Source organism: Dermochelys coriacea, chromosome 17 (genome assembly GCF_009764565.3).
Source record: "Dermochelys coriacea isolate rDerCor1 chromosome 17, rDerCor1.pri.v4, whole genome shotgun sequence".
NCBI classification, from domain to species: Eukaryota; Metazoa; Chordata; order Testudines; family Dermochelyidae; genus Dermochelys; species Dermochelys coriacea.
In genome coordinates this window covers 12,947,628-12,971,693 of record NC_050084.1, presented here as the reverse complement: position 1 = coordinate 12,971,693, position 24,066 = coordinate 12,947,628, and the positions used below count along the sequence as shown (strand labels likewise).

Here is a 24,066-nt window from a genome sequence, read left to right as displayed (position 1 = left end):
AGCGCACTTAATAGAGGAGAATTTGGTAGATGTTTCCAAGCAGAGGGGACGGCATGAAAACAAGAGAGTGAGATGATGAAAGGGATAGTAAAGGGAGAACTTGGCAGAGGAGTAAAAGGAAATTAAAGCAGAGGTGTAGGCTGGGTAAGGTTATGTAGGGTCTCAAAGGTGAGGATGGGTTTGATGATGTTGCTGTAAAAGACAGCAGGCTAGTGAAGGGATTCAAAGAGGGGGGCAAATTGTGAGGAGATGAAGTTAACTACGGTTTAGTGTTCTGGACAGACTGGAGATAGGAGGGGACAGAGACTTACAGTAGTCAAAGTGAAAAATGAGCAAGGCCAAGGACAAGAGCTTTAGGAGAGGGGCTAAAGAGAAAGTGGAATAAAAAATGACAGTGATCTTGTATTAAGTATGTTTTTACAGAAACTGAGATATCAAGTAATAAGGTGTCTCAGGTAATGCATTTATGACTCTACAGATAATTTACCTTCTAAACTGACCCATCCAAGTGCTACTATATGTCGATTCAGAATGCTGCTGCAAAGATAATTTTTCTAGCCCAATGCTTTGACTATGGCACCCCTCTCCATGCATCTCTTCACTGGCTCTCCCTTCTCATTGGGTCCAACATAAGCTGCTTTTTTCCCCACTTTTCACCCTACATATGCATCTCTCATTTGCTATTGAGATGCTGACTTTTGCTGCTAGTCAGCCCGTGATGCCTGCCACCATCCCCTTGTTAAATTTAAAAAAAACCAAAAACCTTTTGTGCTTTCTCTTCTGCTGCTCCTGATTCTTAAGAGCAGCCCCCTCTAAAGATCCCAAAAAACTAACATTAACTTCCTTCAAAACCCTCCTCAAAATTGTCCTTTGCCATGATACCTACAAAAAACGTAACGGTTAGATAGCTGCTATCCTGAGATCACTGCCTGTCATGCTGACCAATATTGTGTCATTGTTTCCTTGCACACCCCAATCTGTCTGTCAATCTTTTGTTTCTGTAACAGGGTTGGCACCCTCCTCTCGCAAGTTCCCCCTTCTGATGGGGCGTGTCTGTGTTCTTTAGGTTTGAAGACCCCTTTCAGTGGTTATCAGATGGGTTTTCAGTGGCTCAGCCCTCTGGCTGAATCACACTGTCTTCAAGTAGTCCAGCCCAGGTATGGGGCTGTATTCCAGGGCTTCCTCCCTGGAAACTATCTTTCTGTAGCCCTCCCCAGGCTCAGTCCTTACTCAGTCCCTAGCAGCCAGCCAGGAGCCTCTTGCTCCCTGAGTCCCTACCAGCAGGCTTAGCTGTCCGTAATCCTGCTACTCCAGGCAGCCAGCCTGCAGCCCATTCTTCTAGCTCGCTATGTGCATGTATACACAAAGCACACAATTGGACAAGGAGTTCTGAAAAATATGGTCCTTAATCTTGAAGGTATAGGAAACTATACATATTAAAGAAGCACATCCCATATCATTTCTAGCTTCTTCCTTTGCAATATTTTTTTTTTTTGTATTCCTTATTTCTGTTCTTTATCTCACAAGTGGGCCTTGGAAGATTGAAAGCTTTGGTTGTGACAGCACTTAGGCTGTAGAAACCTCTCTTTTGGAGAGTTTATGATTTAACTGTCAAAAATCCTCTTGCATTTTAGTATTTTAAAATAGAAGAATAAAACCAGAAATCAGTTGACTGGTCACAAACCTTAGCATGTGTGCTGCATGGGAGTTCCTGCTAGCCTTGTAACTTTTGTAGTTTATGTTCTGAGGGATAGTATGAGGAAAAACAACCAGGTTCATACACATGTCCATGCCCATCCAAAGGCTGAGCTGTGCATTTATCACAACATTGCTATGAGATACGGAAAGGACTGAAATAAGATCAGTGTTTAGTCAATGTCTGTGTTGCTTTCCCTCTCCCATATCTGCACAATATCTTCCCTTACAACTCTTTGACCCAGAGGTTGAAGGATGCTTTGCATTCCAGCTAGCAGTTGAATGGCAGCATGGACTAATAGATAGGGCATTGAATAGACCACAGAAGACTTGGGTTTTAATTCTTGACCTGCTGTGTGAGCAAATCTTGGGCAAATCACTTCACCCGTCTGTGCCTCTGTTTCCCCTTCCACCCTTTATCTGTGTTGTCAGTTTAGACTATTTAAGCTTTTTGGGATGATCCTTTTCTTTGTGTTTGTACGGTGCCTTGTGCAACAGGCCACCAATCTCAGCTGGGTGCTCTAGGGACTACCATAATACAACTAGCCAGGAAACAAATAATTGTATTATTATTAGCAGGAATCCAATGGAAAATCTTCTTTTGCATGAAGGACACTGAGAGGTTGGGATGCAGCAGAATCTTGCATTGTGTCGTATCAGTAACTGCAGCCTGAAATCACTGCAGGTATGTTGAAGCTGTCCTGTGTCAAAGTCTTCAGGCTTCGCATCTTTGATAATGGTTTGTCTTCCAAAGGAGGCTTGTATGAGATGCCAAGTGCATGACACAAACTTAGTAGACCTCATGAGTTACCGTATGATCACAGACTTGCACTCATGTTTTTTCTTCCATTCAATGGGCCAGATTCATCCCTGCTATCACTCTGCTGACTTTAACTTGGCCCAAAGTCTAGAACAGTTTGCCCATTTACATTGGTTGGGCCCAGTCCATTGGCGTCAATGGGAACAAGGTTGGAATCTTAGTTTTAATGAGGTAAACTAAGCCCCATTCATAGCTGCGTATAATCTAGATACTGGTTTGAAACACTCACATTTATTCTGTATTGCATTTTCTGTGACTGCATTCTCTCTCTCTATTGTCTCTGTCTCCCTGAGGTAATACCTTTATCATGCCAGCTCTACGAACAGCACATTCTGTATCGCAATAAATGTTTCACATTATACAAATGAAACATGCAAACTTGTATTTAAACACATGCTTTTTAAGAATTGATTTAACTGCAAACTGTTGTTTTTTCAATGCTATTTGCAAAACTGTTGATACATCCACATGCCCCTTGATGGATCCAGTTATAATCTGTAATTATTTTCCCTTTTAGGAGCAAGTAGTGTTCCCTAATGGTTAAAGCAGGTGACTCACTGGGAATAGGGATTGAGAGGTTTTGTTTCTGGATCTGTCACTGAATCTCTGCAACTTGGTACAAGTCTCTCCATCTCCTTACTCCTCTGTTTTCCTTCTGTAAAATAAATATAAGTCATTGGGCTTAATTAGTTTTAAGTGCTATGGGATCCTGCAGTGAAAGGTGCTATAGAAGGAATAACACTTAATCCAAATTGTATAAATCATATCTTATACCCAACCTGTTTGATACTTTTAGCCATAGTGTTTCAGCAGAGGGAGGTGGTGGTATTGAGGGGAAGTGCTAGGGTAGTATGCTCACCTAAAGCAGAGATTCTCAGCCTTTTTCTGATTGTCATCCCAAATCTTCCTACGTGTAACTTTCAACCAGGCCCACAGGTCCTCAGATCAAGTGCTGGGTTCTATGGTGCTTCAAAGTGTGCAGCATAGAAATAGTGGATTTCTTTATGTGCTGGTGCTGGTAGCTGAAATGGATGGATGGAATGGTTGCATGCAAGTGGCTGAGCGAATCCATTTCATCAGACACTGGCAATGGGAACAAACTCACAACTCCTCAGACAACGGCAGGCGACCCCCTCTTGACTATATCTGGCCTATAGAGCAGAGAAAACCTTTTTTCAACAACTGAACAAGTGTATATACACCATGGCTGCTTGGAACTTTTATAGTGGGGGGTGGGAATAGAACTTAAATCCTCCTACTCCAAAAGTACAGGCCTCCAAATCTTGTTTCCAGTTTTCGGGTCTATGATGTATAATTGAGAAGTTTTAATTCCTCCAGTAGAGGGCAGTGGCAGAATGAGATTGGAGTGATGGAGAGACTGATTAGGATGACCACTGCCCAGATGTTCTGATTTTACACATACAGCCCTTGTTTTTGGGGCTTTGTCTTACGTAGGCGCCTATTACCTTCCACCCCATCCGATTTTTTACACTTGCTATTTGGTTGCCCTAAGACTGATTGATTCCTAATAATGGAGGATGACCGTTGTAGCAGCATGTGGTATATCAGCTGATGCTTTGCTAGTAAGATGACAAAGAGGAAATTGAACCAATGTCTTTGGAAACGAACGTTACTTCATGTTGGAATTGTATTTAACTATTATTATTAATTGTTATAGCATGTTATACCTATGAAGTGCTAATTATGTCTCAGAACAAACAGGAAGACACAATCACTGTCCCAGAGTTTACCATCAAGGTTTAGACATGGCACAGCTAGTAAAGATAACTAATCATAGAAAAGTAGTGTTCTTTAGTGGTTAAAGAAAGAGACTGGGAGTCAGGAGACCTGAATTCCAGTATCAGCTCTGACACAGACCTGCTAAGTGTCCTTGGATAAATCACTTCTCTCTTGGCCTCAGTTTCCACATCTGTACAATGGCATTCTTACCATTTATCTTCTTTCTAACGCACTTTGAGTTCTATGTAAATGCGAAGAACCAGGATTGTTAAAGGGATGGTGCCAGGAAGGGCAAGGTCAGCAGCCGGGAGTCTGCAGAGCCACTCATTTTAGACAATTGTGCATCCTGATGGCTGAATTAATTTTTTTAACAATGACCGACTCCCAACGATGCTGTGGCTTTATTGAAGTGTTTGGTTTTTCATGTTGTTTTGGGATTAGGGTGAAAAGTATGCAGCATAGACCAGTGTGGTCATTTGGCAGCACTGTCATTAACAAAGGCCTTGTCTCTACAGGCATTTTAGCCTCCACTGGTGGCTAAAAATCCAGCATACACAAGCCCCAAAATGGTTCTCAAGCTAAACAAAAAAGCAAGATGCTAATGTCCAGTTAATACTATTGACTGTATTATGTGCATTTTATTGATCTGTGAGGAGAGAGTTCATTACAAGGAAATTTATGTTAGTTATTAGAAAGTTAAGCTCCAGTCTTTATCAGCATTGGTGTTTGTGTTGCTGGGAATTACCTTCCGATACAGGCATGTTTTCCCTATGCTGGGAGTCATTTCAATCATTTGTAATAGAGGTAGCACACAATTGAACTGTGTGGTAAAATAATGTTCTAAAGAAAAGCCTGGCACTCTTGCTTCAGTTACAGGATCCAACCTTTTAAATTCAAGATGGGCCTGAGCGGTGGAATCTGGGTCCAGAGCCAAACTGGAACTTTCACAAAATTATTGGGTGACCGTCACAAGCTATTGAGTTCTGCGGCCCGTGCTATGCAAGAGATCAGACTAGAAGACCTTTGTAGGTCCTTTCTGGCCATAAAAACCTGTGTGACAGCTCCTCAGCTAGTGACCTCAGTGGAGCTGTGGTGCTTTACACCAGCTGAGTGGTTCCATCCATCTAGGGACGTTCAAGAGGAGTGGGATTCCGGTGCTGCAGTTTCTCATTCGAGCAGATCTGTTTTGCTTGTCTGGTGACATCAAAATTCATTATCTCAGGGTAGGCTGGATCAGAGCTCTGTGAGGACAAAAGATTGGCATTTTTCCTCCTTAAACCAAGTGGTCTGGTAGAATCCTAGAACTAATGTAAGAGGCTTGTGGTGACGTAGCAGAGACCTAGAGGTGGAAGGTCCTCAAGGTTCTTGGGTAGCTGGAGACAGCTAGGAAACTGGCACAGAGCAGGGACCAGCCTGTGAAGTGAAGGAAGCTGGTACCTGAAGCTCTGTGGAAAGGCTTGGATGTAATTATTCCCTACTAGTCTTACTACTGTCCCTACCCAAGAAGGTCTGCAGTGTCTTGCTGCTGCCATTTGGAAGGGCTGCTGAGAGCTTTTTGCTACTGTTTTTCCCACAGTGGTGTTTCAAAGCCAGTTTGGGGTGGTCGGTGGAGGAACTGGGGGGGCGGAGGGGGGGGGAACGCGAGAGAGAGAGAGAGAGAGGTGCTGCTGCCACCGTGTCCCTGTTTAAGATTGCCATAACTGTTATTAACAAGGGGCTGATGGAAGCCAGACAGCTTTGCTGCCATGTGGGAGCGTGAACCACAGCTAGTGACCTTCGTGTCCTGCAGACCCTAAATGTAACCTTTCATCGGGCAGATAACACTCACAAGTCTGCATGTTCCCCAGGAGATTTTTGCTTGCTCTGCACAGTACAGATTGATTTAATTAATGTTATGGGATTAATTAACTGGAGGATTAATTCATTATTAATTATTTGCAAAGCACTTTGGAAAGCAGCCAAGTGAGAGAGAACTGGTATTGTAGCGGGGCAGTCACCCCGCTCCGGCCCAGAAAGGGTTAAAGCCAGCCCTTGGAGAGGGCTGGGGCTGAGAGAAAGACCACACCCCAGTCAGGCTGCAGCTGGCCCTATAAAAGGCCAGTGAGCCAGGAGTTGGCAGAGTCTCTCTCTAGCTTCTGAGAGAGCAGGACTGGCTGCCTGGAGAGAAAAGGGACCTGGAGTGGGGCAGGTCTGGGGGAAGGCCAGAGGGGCTGGGGAGCTCCAGCCTGGAAAACCCCCAGGCGGCAGGCCTTGCTAAAGGCCCGAGAAAGGTACAGGGGCTACAGAGGGGCAGCCTTGGAATTGGCAGAGGCAGCTGGTCTAACCCCCCTTGCCAGTGATGAGTGGCCATGACAGACTGCGGTCTGCACCAGTGAGCGGGGGCTAGAGGATGACTGGCAGTAGCCACTGAGGCAAGGGGGGGGATAGAGGGTTGGGGGTTCCCCTGGGAGGGGAGACCCAGAGTGTGGGGGCACTGCCAGGGAACAGCACCCCAAGGTAAAGGGGCACTGGGGTCTGGGAGGGACACGGAGGCCAGCAGCAGGTAAGACACCGGCCTGTAGAGGGCGCTCTGGGCTGGAAGAGCTAATTCCCGAGACAACCAGCAGGAGGCACTGCACCGGTGAGTCATCGCCTCGCTACAGGTATCAATATTAGTACAATTATACATTACCAAGCCTTCAGATTTGAAGCATTAAGCTTCTGTGTTTGCCTTTCAGCCCCAATCAAGTATATATATTTTTTCCTGATTGCCGAGGATAGATAAACACAGATGTTACCCTCTGAATATAGGGGTATTGCAGGTATGAAGTTGCAGGAGGGAAAGGGGTATGGCTGAGAAGACAGCACCTTTGAGTTTCTCTGGAACAGTATTATGGTTTAATCTGTAGTGACAGTTTAGCCATGCGATGTCATAACACAGCCCTCTTGTGCTAATAAGAATACTTTGCATGTACATAGCCTCTTTCTTCAAAGAAAGCCAGAACTCTTTACGAACATTAATTAAGCATTTCAACACTCCTGTAAGGCAGGTAAGTGGCATCACCCCCATTTTAAAGATGGTGAAACACAGGCCTGGCATTTGTGATTTACCCAAGATCCCACAGCAAGTCAATGGCAATCTGTTTTTGGTTGGAACTGCGGTAAACCTCACAAAAGTAAATATTCTGTTACTGCTGAAAGATTTCAGACTACAAGAATTAACTGAACTAAAAGAGCTTCAGCCAAGTCGCTTTGGTTAAATGTTCAGTGCACTTAGAAGACATCATTAAACTCTTAAGTCCTTTGCATGCCACAAGCAATAGAATCTGTCTAAGCCTATTGGTTGAATTAATTTCCTTACCTATTAAGAATCTTTATTATATTAATTTTACTGGTTTTTAAAGTGACCTTCAAAGGTGTGTGAGAGATGTAAAAGTTTTAAGATTATAATTGAAAGCCCTGGAGACCAAAGTGCCAGATGCAAAGAAAAAGGTAGCTGCAGTCTTCACTGACGTGCTTCAGCTCTGACTGGGAGGGGCCATGTCGATGGCTAAGACTCTCGTTGGCCTCTCTGCTGAGGACGCTACCCAGAGTGGCAGTAACTGCCCTAGCTCTGACTGATGGGGGCAGTTGTCCTCCAGGTCTGACTGAAGCCCCTTCCTCTCCCCCCCTCACTTAATTTCACAGCATTGAAAACACTCTTCTAAATAAATAACTAAGTTGAAGTAGCTACAGAGGGTTATGGATTTGTAGCGCTCTGTGGCTGAATCACCCTTTCTCTCTAAACCAGGTAAGATTATCTGTGTAACCCCACTTGAATGCAAGGCAATGGGTATGATGAACCCGTTTCTTTTCCCAGCCTCTTGTTTGCAGCTCCCTGATTTGATACCACGCTTGTAAGCTTTGATACTCAGGTTGCTGTCTTGTGTTTGGATCCCAGGCATCTCCCCCAGTAAGAACCATACGAGGCGTCTGCACGGTGGAGAACAAAATCCAAGTGGTAGCACAGCATCAGCCACCCTGGACGTGCTGCAGTTGTCACTGGGGCTTGGGCCAGATTAAACACCACAATGGTATGTTTGTCCCTGGCAGTCTGTGACTCGGGGGTCATGGAGCGATGTCCTCGTTAACAGCCTGGAGAGCACACAAGGCAGATGGCCTGTCAGATAAAGCCCCACAACGCACCCCACGTGCTCACAACAAGGCTGGGAAGACCTGTTCTTGCTGATGACCTTCTGAGGGTGAGGGTGCATCTACAATTCGAGCTGGGGGGGAGGGGCGTGATTCCCATCTCCAGAAAACATACCTATGCTAATGCCGATTGCTAAAAATAGCATGTAGCCACATCGGCATGAGCCGTGAGAGAGGCTAGCAGCCCATATGTGCCTATGGTCTCAGACAGATCATACTCCCAGGGGGGCTAGCCGCTCCTGCTGCAAATGCACTCTGTTTTTAGCATGCAGACTCTCATTGAGCTAGCGCAAGTACGTCTCCTCGAGCTGGGAAGCACTCCCCCAGTTCCCAGTTTAGACGTATCCTCTAGCCAGCTGGGGAGGGCTGCTGTTAGGGCAGCTGTGGGAGGGCTACAAACCCAGCTGTCCCTGTGAAGCCAGCTACAAAGCACTGCCCCACTCTGCCAGCTGAAGAGGCAAGGTCCTGGCTGCTGCAATTGTTAGAGCAGCCAGGGAGGGGAACCGGCCATTCCCACTGCCCTGAACAAGGCCTGCTTCCCCAGCCCCTGGAGCAAGGGGCTCTGCATGAAGTGGGCATGAGCCCTGCCCCCTAGGACAGCAGGCCAGGTAGGGCAGAGGGGTTGCTCAAGAGAGAAGAGGGCCCCACTAATCTGTTCTGTGCATTGACTTTTTTCCTTTATTTAACACTAAAATGATGATGACTTCATTATTTGCCACGGCAGAGCCACAGCCTCTCCCATTTCCTGCCATGGCCACTAGTTTTGCTCATCACCAGTCCCCGAAACCATCCAGCCCCATGTACCCTCTCCCTCTGCCGGACTCACAACCCTATGGTGGCAGAATTGTTCCTCTAATGCTTGAAACCCGGTTGCTTTGATGTACTCTCTGTCTAGGCCAATGTGGTTTAAAATGCTTGTTTATGAATTCCAGTGCCAGTGCCTTGTTTTAACAGACATCTTTGCTGCAGACCACGTATGTGTATTTAGTGACTTGGCCCAGCTGAGCTCTCTTCTTGACATCCTGCAGCACTCAGAGACCCGCTAAAGAGAAGCTGGCACCAATCAGATGGACCTTTTTATTTCATGGGGCCAGAGAGCAGTTTCATTGTTCATCAGAACAGCAGTTCACTACAGTGGGAAAGTGTAGTTCAATGAATGTCTGTAGAACAGACAGTTGGCCAGTGTGGGCTTCTCTGGGGCTCAAGGAAAGCTTAGAAGTGAACGTAAGGAACCTACTCTAGACATACAGCAAATCTCAGCTGATTCTTCCTGCTGAATGTGCTGCTTATGCACCAAATGCCTGACTCTCTCCTGTGAAGGATCTGAGTTGGGCATTCAAATACAGAGGGGACCCTCCTGAGGGGCCCGGGTATTTGCTTGCCCACTCTGGGCGTGCTCCCGGTTCACCCCTACTTTTTCAGCCTATTGCCCAGGTCCTGATCCTGCAAGGGGACAAGCACTCTGGTTCAGATCCAGCAAAGCATTGAATGACATGCTTAACTGTAAGCCTGTGAGTAGTTAAAGTTAAGCAGGTGCTTAAATGCTTTGGCCTTGATCCAACAAAGTGCTTCTCACCTTGCAGAATCAAGCACGTATGGCGTACCTAGAAGAGTTATTCCAGCCCATCCTATCTGTGGGGTGTTGGCAAAGTAGGAGAACCCAGAGCAACCCATCAAAGGAGAAACCTGGGGAACCAGGGCCTGCTCTAGTGCTAGCTCTGCACATGGAACAATCCTAGGAAAAGGACAAAGGTATCTCCCGCTGTCCCAGCCTGGAATGGCATTGCTGCCTAGCTTCTGTGTAAGAGCTGGGCAAAAAAAATTTTCAGCTGAAACTCTTTCTCTCTGAAAGATGCCCATTTGGGTAAACCAAAGCATTTCCAGAGTTCAGGTTGATTTTGGAGAAACGAAAAATGATTTTTTTTAAATGTCAAAATAAACCATTTTAACAACACTGAAACAAACCATTTTGATTTTTCAGGCTAGATTCACCAGGGGCTTTAGGTGCCATTTACAAAACTGGAGGAGGAAGGGGTGATGTCCCTGTTATAGTCAACAGCACAGTCGCCTAGCGCACTCGCCTGGCACAGGGGAGACGCCAAGTTTGAATCCCTACTCTGGAGCAAGGACTTGAACTTGGGTCTTCCCCCTCCCAGATAGATGAGTGATCTAATGACCAGGCTGTTGGGTACTTGGGTGGGAATCTTTCCTGTTGAATCTGTTCCATGTGGTATAAATGATTAAATTATTAATTGGGGCAGGGACTAAAACCTGAGTGTTGTCCCCCTCCCCCAATGAGCTATAGAGTCATTCTCACTTGCTCTCTGGCCCAACACCCATGCAAGTCTTTTATACAAAGCAGAGAATCTTCAATGGGAGAGAGGGAGAGCCCCCCACCCCAGAATAGCCAACATCCCAGTGGTGAGGACACTCACCTGCGATGGTAGGAGACTTGGATTCACATTTCTGCTCCCCAGCAAAGCGAGTGCCCTAACCACTGGAATATTGGGTATAAGGGGTGCCACCACCAGTGGTTTTGTGACTCTCGACCTTCATTTCTATTAAAGACGGTTAAAAATGCCCCGAATCAAACTGTAACATTTCATTGCAGGTCAAATAGAACATTTTTTTTTCTTTTTTTGCCTTCCCAAACGTTCCAGTTTCGATTTGACCAGCACTGATATTTTTTCTGGAATTGTGCCAGTGAACCAAAAAATCAGTTATTCACCCAGCACTACTTCATGTGCTTATTTGTGCCCTCTCCTGGTGGCAGAATTGAAGACTAAGAAACATGTAGCCGGGCAAACAAAAATGGAACAAACAGAGTACAGCTCCCCTTAGTATCTACTATGTGCCTTGCTCCTCCCAAGCGGCAGGGGCAGCATGGGAGAAAACACAAAGGGGCTTTTTTTGAAAATGTAACATATGGGCAGTGGAGGCTGGCATCGTGGGCCAGTAAGAGGCAAGCTTGATTGTGAAAGAGAGATGATGCGGGTGGTGGAGACTGACAGTGAAGGACCTGGAAAGTAAAGACAAGGTAGTTGAGAAGCTATAACTTTGTATGCCCCATTCAGCATTTCTGCAGTGTTAATTCTATGTTTGTGATGTCCTCACCAAGGTAAGTAAAAAGTAAGGATCTCCATATTATTCATATAGCAATTTGGGCCTGATTCTCATTCTGGCAGTGTACAAAGGTCTTAAAACAGGTATAAAAGTTTTAAGGCTCCTTTACATTTCCCGAGTCGTGTAAAGGAGCCTTATTGTAAATGGCAGTATGGCCTTATAAATGCTTATGGTGCTTTAATGATTAGAACTGGTCTAAATATTGGACCATAGGCGCCAACTTCTCCTGGCGCTGGTGGGTGCTCAACCCCCCCCCCCGGCCCTACCCCGACTCCGCCCCCTCCCTGCCCCATTGGATTCCTTCCCCAAATCCCCGCCCCAGCCCCACCTCCTCCCCTGAGCATGCTGCGTTCCTGCTCCTCCCTGCTCCCTTCACAGCTTGTTATGCTGTGAAACAGCTGTTTTGCAGTGGCAAGCACTGAGAGGAGAAGCAGGGACGCAGTGTGCTCAGGGAGGAGGTGGAGGTGAGCTGGGGCGGGGAGCTTGGCTGCTGGTGGGTGCAGAGTACCCACCAATTTTTCCCTGTGGGTGCTCCGGCCCCAGAGCACCCATGGAGTTGGCACCTATGTTTATTGTTAATGACAATATGGCCTTATAAATGCTTATGGTGCTTTAGTGATTCGAGCAATTTTAAATTTTTGGACTGAAAAATGTTCCTATCAAAATCAATCTTGGTGGGGGCTTCACAAAGAATTTGCACATTGCTCTCTGCTGAAAGTATTGTTTTCTGTGTCTAATCATAGGTGACCACTGCCTAAGAGCAACCTTCTGTGTCTCGCACACAATACGATTCTCCAGTTTCAAAGCACTGTATCAACTTACCCAGGTGAAGAAAATTAGCATTTGCCACTTTTGAAAGCCAGACGTTTGTTCTTTGTTTCTTTGTGCCATAATCTTTAATGTCTTCCAGCTCTGGGTTTGTGAGTTCTGTAAAGATGAGCACTAACAGGGCCTCAGTCCTTTAGGGTCTTCTGTCATGAGACGTAGGGATTGGGGAGCTGATCCCTTTTGTTACAGACCAGGTGCTGTCAAAGAAAGAGCATCCAAAATAGAAAGTCCGAGCTGTTAAAACAACCCAGCTACGTGGAGAACGTTGTATTTTTAGTTTCTTGTGCAATTCATCCAGGAGAAAAATTGGATCCAAATCCTTGCATTTCAGTGGCATTAACAATCTTGAACCTGGAGCTGCTTTTCACTAGCTTTATCATTATAGTGGGCTGACCCAAAATTCTGGATCCAAACATCTCCAAACTTTGGAGTGTTCCAAATCCAGATCCAAACGTTGCCTCTTCGGCATCTCTCTGCTAGTTTATAGACACTAGTAAGAGGCATAAGGGTTATTAGTCACATTCTGTGATTTTTCTATCTTTGTTCTCATTGCAAAGGCAGTTTGTACACTCTAAAAGTTGTGAGGTGCAGAAGGTCAGAGCTTTGGAGGAAAGATGGCAAGATATGCACATGCCTAATTCTAAAAAAAAAAATGGGTGGTGAGAAAGAAACAGTATCGATTTCCGCAAAAGCATGTATTGCATGATGTTGCTTTAGTTCTTGTTCCAAGCCTTCCTTTAGTCACGCTGCAATGATCCTCATACCTGTGCAGCCAACCCAGTTTTAAGACCGTTCATTCCGCCTAACCTAGAACTAAGAACTGACACTCATTGTACTTTCCTGTTTGTGTGTTTGGAAGACAGCCTTCTGGGATCTGTGCTGATATCAAGGGAGTGAGGAACCCTGAATACTTTCTCTGGAGCAAAGAGGATTAAGAATGAGAAGGTAAAACTCCAAACAAGGTTCTCTAACGAATCACAACAGTCTACCCAGCATCATAATAAAGTAGAGTAAGGTTCCTATTTGGCTCTGGGTGTGATTCAAGATGCTGATGATATTATTGCTTTATATATTCATAAAGAGCGAGAGCCAGTGCCAAACCAGGGCTCCACTAGAATACCCAGAATAGGGGTTAAGTGGTGCATAGCCTCATGCAAGCCCTCTATATGGAGGCAGATTTCACTGTGAGCCTCCAAGACCATTGTAGGTGCTATACAGACAATTTAAAAAGCTACAGCCCCATCACTAAAGAGTTTACAGTCTCAGGGCCCTGATCCTGTGGACACCAGGCACATATGCTACCTCTTCACTGAGGTCCTGAAAAGGGGCAGCAAGAGAGAGGGAGGGGGTTGGGGGATAAGGGTGACCAATACAAACTGATGAGTTCTGTTAGTGGTAGGCATTCCTCAGTAGAAATCACAGAAGGGAGTTGTGGGTTGTTCTTGGCAAAGCATCAGGGGTCTGCATATCTATGCACGTGTACTCATTGGTAGGGCAACATCCTGTATGCATCCCCCCAAAACAGCATTAGGCATAGATTATATGAGGTGGGGGGTGCTCACTGGGCTCATCACGGTTGGTACTGGCCCATGTTAACCTTGCTCCCATTTGCGAGTGATGACTCCTGTTTCCAGATGCCAGCCCTTTAAGTGTTTGACCATTTTGGATGGACTATGGCTCCCTTCTAGAAATCCTGTAAAATGTGCCATAGCCTCTGTCTGAGCTTTACTTCTGAATTGGCTTGCACAGTGGAAATGATTTCAAGGAAAATGAATACGTTTACGAAAGTGACTACTCCTATTCAGTTGATTTTTCAGACTGTTCAGTTGTTTTTGATTAGCAAATTTAGTGTCAACTCAATGAGTTATAGACTAGATGACCCTTGTGGTCCCTTCTAGCCCTGTGATTCTATGAATTGTTGCTTGACATAGACTGTTGGATAGATTAAACAAGAATGCAAGCAAGCGTGCTCCAGCTAAAGCCTGAAGAGATTTCAGCCTTTTCCTTTCATCGGGGTTGTGACGTCGTTACAGTGAAAATTGTCAGACCCACCAAACTGTTTCAGCTTCCAGCTGCAGACGCTACAGAATTTATGAACTTCTCTGTAAACTCTTCGGGCTGTTTCCAGGGGTCGGGAAAAAAAACAAACTCTTTTGGCCAGTCCTGGCTGGGAATGGTGGAGGGGGATAGTGGAATTTCTAATCCCGGCCAGTGTAAACATTTAGCTTTTTCCTGTCCAAAGTCCTGCCCCCAAGGGTCCACTTCACAGTTCTGTGAAAATTAACCTCTTTGCACAACTTCCAGTCAGGGCTGCCGGGCTGCAGCAGGCATGGAGATGTTGCTCAGAGAAGGGACAGCCAGGCCAGGGCTATCCCTGCCAGATGTTGCAGCATTTTAAAGGCATCCTGGTGGCTTAAACATTCAGGAGCACTGAAAAAGACACAAGACAAAAAAACCCCAAATTTGGGCCTTTGGTTATATTCCGGACCCTTTATGCCTCTCTGGTACTAGAAAAAGGCCTTAAAGTGAATGGAAACAGTCCCTGAGAATACCCCTCAACAGAAGGCATTCCTGGATGGCGCATGGCTGGCATCAGGCTTCTAGTGTGAGAGATGTGTTGGGAGAATTGTAGTACAGATGTTCTCTGCTTTTCTGGACCCATAGGGGCCATGGGAGCCAGTGTGTAAGTTAGTGCAGTCCTGAGGCTGCTCTACCTTACATCATGGACTAGGATGGGGCTTGCATGGCGCCGCACAAAGATGTTTTAAAGTCACCTTTTCTGCCCCGCCCTAACCCTGTCCCAAGCACAGTAGCAGAGTCTCTGGAGAATCAGACCCAGAATCGGCTTTCAAATTCAGAATCTGGGGAGGATTTTAACTCTGCCATCTCTGGGGGGCCTTCATGATACTTTCACAGCAGCTCAGCCGTGCTAACCCTCCGCCTTAATCAGAGGTCTAAATCTGGCACCCACCTTTAAAAAACAGGCCAATCCTAACAAAAAGTCTTTAACATCTGAAGAGCCACGTTGACACTAGCTGGATATGGCAAAGAGCCATGAAAATGAAACCGATTTAGCATTCCGCAGAGCACATAAGGAGTTTATAATAAAAATCACAGTTAATACATCAAAATAGCTGCAGGTTATGATAGAAGCAGTATTATTTAGAGCTTGCAGAGAGATCTGGCAGGTGGAGTCTGTCAGCAGCTTCAGCAGAAGTCTGAGTCTAGAGATGTCACTGCCACCCACCCACATAATAATAATGTTTAGCACTTTTAATCTTCATAGCTCCTTGTAAGTATTAACTAATTGATCCTCACAACTCTCATGAGGGCTAGGGCTAGTAGTCAGCTAGCAGCTAACTGGATGGGCTTCTGGCTTTGCCACTGGCCCCCTGCACCTTGGATAAGTCACCTGGGGACGAACTTTTAATTTTGGGTGTCAAAACGTTTGGGTGCTCAGCCTCAGGTAAGATGGGTGTGCAACCTACAGTAAAGCCTGATTTTCAGAGGTGCAGAGCACCTGCAGTTCCCATTGGTTTCAACTGGAGTTTTTATGAGTTCTCAGCACTTCTTCAAAGGGGCACCAAAAAAACCGAGGACACTTCTGAAAATCATCCCTTTGCCTTTCTGTGCCTCAGTTTCCCCATCATGGGGCTAATCCTACCCAACTCACTGAAGTATGTGGAGGCTTCATTCATTCATGTTTGTAAGGTGTTTTGAGATCATCAGATGGAAGGTGCTATACAAGTGCAAATTATTATGTATTACCTTAGTGGATTTTTTTTTTAGTTGTATCCTTAAGAACCTCATACAAGAGTTAAGGCGGCTGATCAAAATTGGGAGATTTCTTTGAAGTCATCCACTCCAACTATGCAAACGTTACTGTACTAGTAGGATTTTTCTGAATGTGTTTTCTGTTTTGAGGCTGTGCCAATAAGGTTAGACTGGCACAAGATGAAGGATAATTGTGTTTTATTCTGTAATTTTCTTGGTGCGTTTTCTAGCTATAATTGATTTCAAAAGATATATTGCCTGTCCTGGTAATCATGGATGTAGTGAACCTAAGGCTTTTGGCCTTTATATCCAGTCCAAATTCTGGCCTCAACTACTTCATTGCTAGGGCCCAACCAAATTCACAGTCCATTTTGGTCAATTTCACGGTCATAGGATTTTAAAAATCGTAAATTTCATGATTTCAGCTATTTAAATCTGAAATTTCACAGAGTTGTAATTGTAGGAGTCCTGACCCAAAAAGAAGTTGGGAGGGGTCGCAAGGTTATTGTAAGGGGGGCAGCAGTAATGCTACTCTTCTGCGCTGCTGCAGGGGGTGGTGCTGCCTTCAAAGTTTGGCAGCTGGAGAGCGGCAGCTTCTGGCCAGGAGCCCAGCTCTGAAGGCAGAGCCACTGCCAGCAGCGGCGAAGTAAGGATGGTCTGGTATGGTATTGCCACCTTTACTTCTGTGTTGCTGCCTGCAGAACTGGGGCCTCAGTCAGCAGCCGCCACTCTCCAGCTGCCCAGCTCTGAAGGCAGCAGTGCAGAAGTACTGGTGGCATGGTATGGTATTGCCATCCTCACTTCTGCACTGCTGGTGATGGGGTGCTGCCTTCAGAGCTGGGTGCCCAGCCAACAGCCACTGCTTTCCAGCCACCCAACTCTGAAGATAGTGCAGAAGTAAGGGTGGCAATACCACGATCCCCCTAAAATAACCTTGTGACACCCTCCCCCCCCGCAACTCCCTTTTGGCTCAGGACTCCCAATTTGAGAAACTCTGGTCCCCCCCCCCCCCCGTGAAATCTGTATAGTATAGGGTAAAAGCAAACAAAAGACCAGATTTCATGGTGGGGGGAAACCAGATTTTACGGTCCATGACATGGTTTTCATGGCTGTGAATTTGGGAGGGCCCTGCTCATTGCCTTCACCTGGCTTTCATGGGGGTGACTGAAGGCAGAATATGGGAAAAGTCTTAAACCCCCCACTGAAGGTAACAGATGCGGTATAGTCAACTATTTCCTTCTCTTCTGCTGAGCAAGGAGTTCCTGGAGGGTGGCCCAGCTTTTGAGAAATACAGAGAAACTGGAAACTGGTGGTGGTTTTTTTTTTTAAAGGTTGGCTCATGACATCTGTGGAAAAAAGGAGTATGAAACCTGAATGCCACAGCAGGAGCTGCCTTCATCAGTTCCAGCCTACTAAAAGTATGAAACTGTAGCCTAGGGAATGTGCCCAAATGAGTCTCTGGGCTAGATTCACTGCTGTGTTACTCCACTTCTACCCCATTGGCACTACACTGATCTCAGTGGACTCACATTGGTGTAAAATGCACTGTAGAATTAGGCCCCTTGTGTTGGAATGAAGAAGAGTCGAAGCTGTGCTCTGAGTTACATAGATGTAGCTCACACTGATGTCAGTGGGACTTGCACATATAATTCTGGCCAAACTGAGACTTTAAATTGTATCATTGCCAGCCCTGCAAAATGCTGTGGGATAGGTTCTGGTCTCATTTACACTGAGGCAAATCCAGAATAACCCCACTGAAGTCAGCAGGTTGCACTGGGGTAACTGAAAGGCAAAATATTGCCCTTGGTCACCCAGTTGCTAAAGAAAGGTTTTTCATGTTTGTTAGAACAAAACTCTAAGGAAAATGTATTACGTTTTGAGTTAGCAGGCACCATGCCCGAGTCTTCTCTGAGTTACAGTGGCATGAATCCAAAGTAACTCTATTGACTTCAGTGGAACCGTTCTGGATTTATAGCTTTGCCAGCTAGTACTCTGGCTGACAGACTTCTCTGTCTGTTGTTCACTGCATTATAAACACACAAAGCTGTTTTTTCACAATGTGGGTTGCACCAAACAGTTTTCTTATTTTTGTATATGCTAGTGTAAGGGAAAGAATGGATTGAAAAAATTAACAGAGTAAGGATTTATTTTGGGGAGGAAAAGGGGAATTGCAATAGTGCCAGCCCCTAAAATCATAAGTCAGACCCTAAAAAAGTCATGAAATGGTCTTAAAAAGTCATGAGATCAGGGGTGCTGGAACAATTTTTATAGTGAAGGTGCTGAGAACCATTGAACCAAACTGTAAACCCTGTATATAATGAATTCACTTCGAGCCAGAGGGTGTGGCAGCACCCCTATTTCCAGCACCTATGCATGAGATTAAAAAAAAAAATAGATTTTCTATTTGCCTTCTGGTTTTTAAGCTTTTAGAGTTTGTTTACAAGCTTTTCTCCACAATCACGGGCTTTAATGAAAGCTGAGACTGATCAAATGATGCCAGGAACTGGAGCTTTAAGAAAAACACTAAATATTGCAAGACTGGTGATAAAATTGTGAGAACTGGCAATGCTAGAAGTGTGTGTGTATCTTGAGTTTATAGTTTTGCATTTTTTGCGGGCCCCTTAGTGAAGCGTAACACTTAATGATTAAAATGTGATTGTATATAACTAGTATATACTTGTATATAACTAATCTCTGAAAGACAATTAACTTAGAAATTACTTAAAACAGGTCAAATCAGACATAATATTGTCCAACCCAAGCATTCTTCCATTCAAACCAATAAACCATAAGACCCATGTTAAAGTGGAATACTAAGAGCTGGAAACACACAGGCCACAAATGATCAACGCATGAGTGGAAAGATCAGGAAATGAACTCTGCTGTAGTTCAAATATCAACAATCCCTGCAGCCACCTTTGGTGGCTCTGATATCTGGGAATGGGCCAGATCTGAAAAAATCAAATGCTAAAGGTTGCATTATGGCCTCTCTCCCTGGCTTCAGCTGCAGCTGATATTAACCAGAGTTGCATTCCAGAATATGGATGAGTTCACCTGTGACATAATGGTGGTCCAAGTTACTCAGGTCAGGTGTGAGTGGATTAGAAAATGGGTGTGTATAGCAAAATAGTATAATGTTTACCAATTGATGTGCAATCTAAGTACAGCTTACACCAAGTAATTATTCGTTGGGGACTAAACTAGGCCTTGGCATAAATATTGAAGTCAGGAGCTGCATATGCTTCTTATAGCCTGGCTCAATTTGGCTCTGCAAGTGATGGCGATGGGGTAGGCATATATTAGATCAGGGAGGGGCTGCTCTCCCTCTGTGAGTTAAATTATCTGCTGTAACAGCCTGTTTACTCTTCTGCTTTTGTTTGCACAGGTTAACTCTGCTTAACTCTAGAATAACTCCATAGAAACGAACAGAGTGACACTCCACAAAAAGGTTAGTGAGATTAGTATCAGGCCCCTAGTGTTCAGATAACTTTAGGGTACTGGTCTAGTTTCAGATCTCAGTTTCCCTGTTGTACATCTGCACTCATTCCAGCAGCTTCAGTGGAGTTACTCTGCATTTACACCAATGTTATTGAGATCAGAGCCTGGCCCACTGAGATTTACACTAGCACGCTTTGGGTTTATTCATCCTACAGCCTGTAACTGTGTTGAACCAGGTTTCAGAGTAGCAGCCGTGTTAGTCTGTATTCGCAAAAAGGAAAGCAGTACTTGTGGCACCTTAGAGACTAACAAATTTATTAGAGCATAAGCTTTCGTGAGCTACAGCTCACTTCATCGGATGCATTTTGTAGCTCACGAAAGCTTATGCTCTAATAAATTTGTTAGTCTCTAAGGTGCCACAAGTACTGCTTTTCTTTTTGTGTTGAACCAGTTTGCAAACATGGCTCTTCCCAAACACAGTTGCAGCATGGTTTGCCACCACTTGCACCACACTGTTGCAACTCTGTTCGGAATCTGTGCTATGGAATCGGTAGAGAGAAAAGACACAGCATGGTTTCTGCTAGCTTGGTTGTTTTTTTAAGAACCCTTGTCCACAGTAAACATGGACACTGCTCAAATAGTGTTGTGAACAATTGTCAGGTACAGGGTACTTGTCACTTCGCTGCATTGTTATTTATTTCCGCAGCTGTAGCAATGCGTGAAGATATGCCTGCCTCTGAATTTTGTGATAGGAAGTTAATTATCTTGCCATCTCTATAGCTCAATCTCACTCATTTGCCTCTGGAAATCTGTGGAGATGCATGAGCTTTGGGAACTGAGCCCCCAGCTTCTTCCATGAAAGAAAGATGCAAAAACCTATCTCACTCCATTCCAACAGAAGAATGAACATGAAACCATATGAGCTGAAACATTTGATGTTTCCACTCCCCTGAGTGCAAGTAAGCCAGGCTTCCTGAAATGAACAGAAACATCAGCACTGAGGTTTAGCACATCATTCTTCCCTGACATCTGGATTATGACTGTGAAGAATGCAAGAAAATGGCAGGTCATGTGACAGTCCTTCCACAAGGGGTGGAGGAATTTAGCTCTGATTTACATGCAGTTTTTCATAGGAAAGTATCTGAAGATGTTTGACTGCTATGAAATTCCTCTCCAGCTAGTATACCTTTCCTTAAGGAACCTGCACAAAATAGACATCACATGGTGTTCTTCCAAACTAATCATTTGTCACATGGAGAACGCCAAGCTCAGCCTGCAGCCAGTGGTTCCTGTCAATTGTCAGGGCTCACGATCCAGCCCACAGGATTCTTTTCACTTTGTGATTGCTTCCTGCTTTGCCAGAAAGATTGCTGTTTGCTTACTTGTTAACTGCCTTGCTGCAGGACCTGTTCCAAAAGCTGGCAACCCTAGCACCATAATGTAACGTCATGGCCTCGCGCCACAACATGAGGATGCTGTGCAAAATCATCGTGTCACAAGACAGTGTTGTGACTTGAAGAGATTTTGTTGGCGTGAAATAATTTTTGCAGACAGTCAAATCATCAGGGTTGCCCTGGTTAAATAGGGACAATCCTCTAAAGTCAAAACAAGAGGCAATACTCTTCTTTCTTAGTCCCACAGAAGGCAGGAGGAGAAGCAATCATCTTAGTTTGCAGCAAGGGAGATTTAAGTGGAACATTAGGAGAAACTTTCTAACTAAAAGGGTTGTTAAGCATTGGAACATGGTACTAGGGAGATTTTGGAATCCGCATCATTGGAGGATTTTAAGAACAGGCTAAGTGAACAGCTGTCAGGGATGGTCTAGGTGTACTTACTCCTGCCTCAGCAAGCAGGGATGGATTAGATGACAGGCCTCAAGATCCCTTTCAGCACTACTGTTTTTATGAGGCTATGATTATATGCTTCTGGCAATGGACATAGCCTGGAATTCTGTGGATCTCCCTAGCTTCTTCTCACAGTTACGCTCTGTCAACCTGACTCTCCCATGGAATGACACTGCCCTTTAGTGAAAGGAAGTAATAATTCTCCTTAAGAGGCTTCTGCATTTAAAAGCAAAGGCAGTTGCTATGCCGTCAATCATTAGCCAGGCTAGACACGCCAATTGTTCTGACCTATTTACCATGCTATAATGCTCATATTTTAAAAAGTGATACGTCAGCTGCTGTTCCATCTTGTGCGGTGTTTTCTGTCAGGTTTGTGAGCTAAGCAGAGTCGCACTGAGTCATTTCTTAGATGGGCTACTTCCACAGAACACCTAGGTAGTGTGGTGGCAGTCCTCCCAATGAGTCAGTTTTGAACTAGTTTGGAGACTTTAAGATGCTGTCTTTCAAATTAAATGTACAACCGGCGCCTATGGCTAGTAAAGATCTTACGGCAGCTTTTGTCAGAGTAAACCCAGTGCCTTGATGAGACTACAACTTGAGTAATTATAGTCTGCAACCTAAGTTCCCCCTGGAGATTCAGTTGGATGCAGCAGTCTTCTTTCCTTCTTGTTCTAATGGTTGTGCCATGCAATGTTGCTGTCAGCTGCTGAACAGCAGCTGCAATCCAGAGGTCGTTGCATCTCACTGGTAGGTGAAGTGAGTTGCACGTAAAGCTTGTATATCCATTTAACTTTGTAAATTATTTGGGATGAACAATCAGTATTTAATTGTAAGGCTCTTTCATGGTGCACTGAGCTTCCAGGATGAGTTTTTCTCCCATATCTTGACTCTGATAGAAAACTGCAGGCTTATAATGACCTAACTGTGGAAGAGATTAATTCAAGGATAAAGGCCTTCATAGTTTCTACTCCGTTATATACATATATATAAACGCCACTAAAGAAAGCATTCTGTGATTCTACCACAGATAATTTTAACATTAGTCAGTGCATCACAACTTGACTGGGAAAAAAAGTAAAAATTAAATTATAAACAGTTGATTTGTGCTAGAAACTGCATTATATAAACTCAACTTGTTTTTTCCCCTTTGATCCATATTGTCTGGGCTTCTAAAGTACAATATTTGTGAGATGTTTTGCAGGAGATACCCATCCTCAAAATGGATACTTGGCAACTGATCCGGAAAATAAAGAACAATCTGTTTCCTGTTAAATATTGCTGCTCACATTAATTTACATTGTTTGTCTTGTGTTTTACTGCTTCCACATTGATGTTGCATTAAGTTGGCTGGAGTTGAGGTAAGAAATCAAATGCAGGCACTGGCAAAGATTCTCATACACTAATAAGGGTTGTTCATGTCATCATTTTTTTTTATGCATTGAAATACAAATACTGCAGCTGTCTCTCTAACTTCTTGAATTAGTGTGTGTTAATGCAGCGCTGGTGAAATTGCTGGATTGAAAAACCCTGGAGATTCAAGCCTCGGTACAACACGGGCGTTGGCCATGCAAGCTTCTCCCACTGTTGGACTTCGCTTCCCTATGGGTTCATCTTTGGCCTTTCTGCTGTGGCTGTTGACAGTGGACTTAGTAAGTGCCAGTTGTGTTGATATTAGCTTTTGTGCCTGTCGTGTGTTTACTTGTCCCCGGGCAACTGAACGCTGACCTAAATTTCTCCCAAGCTATCAAACGATGAATGGAACTTCCAATCGCTATCTGCTTTTCTGGATTTGAACCAGCATCCCACCGTATGGGAAGTGTACAATATCTCATTAGCTGTCCTCTGAGTCGTCTGTCCCCCATAAACAGTTTTGTTTGCCTTCAAACTGCAGCAACAAGTGATGGCATTGAAGGGGATTATTTCATCAGACACACCCTGCTATGTAACCACCGTTATGCGTCCTCCTCGCCTAAATGGGACTGCTTACTCTGTTTATTTAAAGGGAATTTAGAACGGGTGGAAGTTGCCAGTTTGACAATCCTGGAAACTAGAGGAGGCAGGTCAGTCCATGGAGCAGCTAAATGTTCTTGTTTGACACTGAATGGACATTATATGCCGGGTCAAAAAATGTGTCAGATAAAATTAAGTTGAGCACAGCGCCTTGTTTGGATGAAATCTGACAGGATCCAGTTCTTTTTTCTTCACTGTCAGCTTCTTTAGATTGCAGAGCTGCCTACAACCCTACCCCTGCATCTCTGGGCTCTTAAGATAAAGGCAAGATAAGTTAAGCACATGGGGCAAATCCCGGTCCCATTGAAGTCAGAAGGAATTTTGACATTGACCCCTTTAAAAATAGGATCCTCGAGTTTTTAAATAAATAGGTCTTTGAGCAAAATCGGCCTCTCCTCATGTGCCTGTCAGAGTCTGAATTGTCTAGTGTCCTCCAACAGCTAAACTGGTCCTTATTGTGCTGCCGTAGGTGGCTGCGGTAGCATTGGTTTGCTGGGAAAACCCAGAACTCTGAACGTTGTGGCTGTGCACAGAACAGGAAAGTGAAAGAGAAGGACCTGCTTGTCTGTATGAATATGTATAGTGCAGATTGGGTCTATCTGGCTGTAGTTGTTAGGTGTGTTG

At 44.7% G+C, this 24,066-nt stretch overlaps 1 protein-coding gene across 3 annotated transcripts in view; it reads left to right on the top strand.

Annotated features, from left to right (window-relative positions):
• Positions 1-13,254: 13,254 nt before the first annotated feature.
• TPST1 (tyrosylprotein sulfotransferase 1) overlaps positions 13,255-24,066 on the top strand; it is a 137,891-nt gene continuing 127,079 nt past the window's right edge. Inside the window, exons 1-3 of one of the 3 annotated variants that reach the window (XM_043499578.1) lie at positions 13,255-13,321; positions 19,536-19,598; positions 22,916-23,081. The gene's annotated coding sequence lies outside the window, so the exon portion shown is untranslated. Of the gene's footprint in view, positions 13,322-19,535; positions 19,599-22,788; positions 23,082-24,066 lie in introns of those variants that run through there. The other 2 variants (XM_043499579.1, XM_043499591.1) reach the window with 2 other exon arrangements.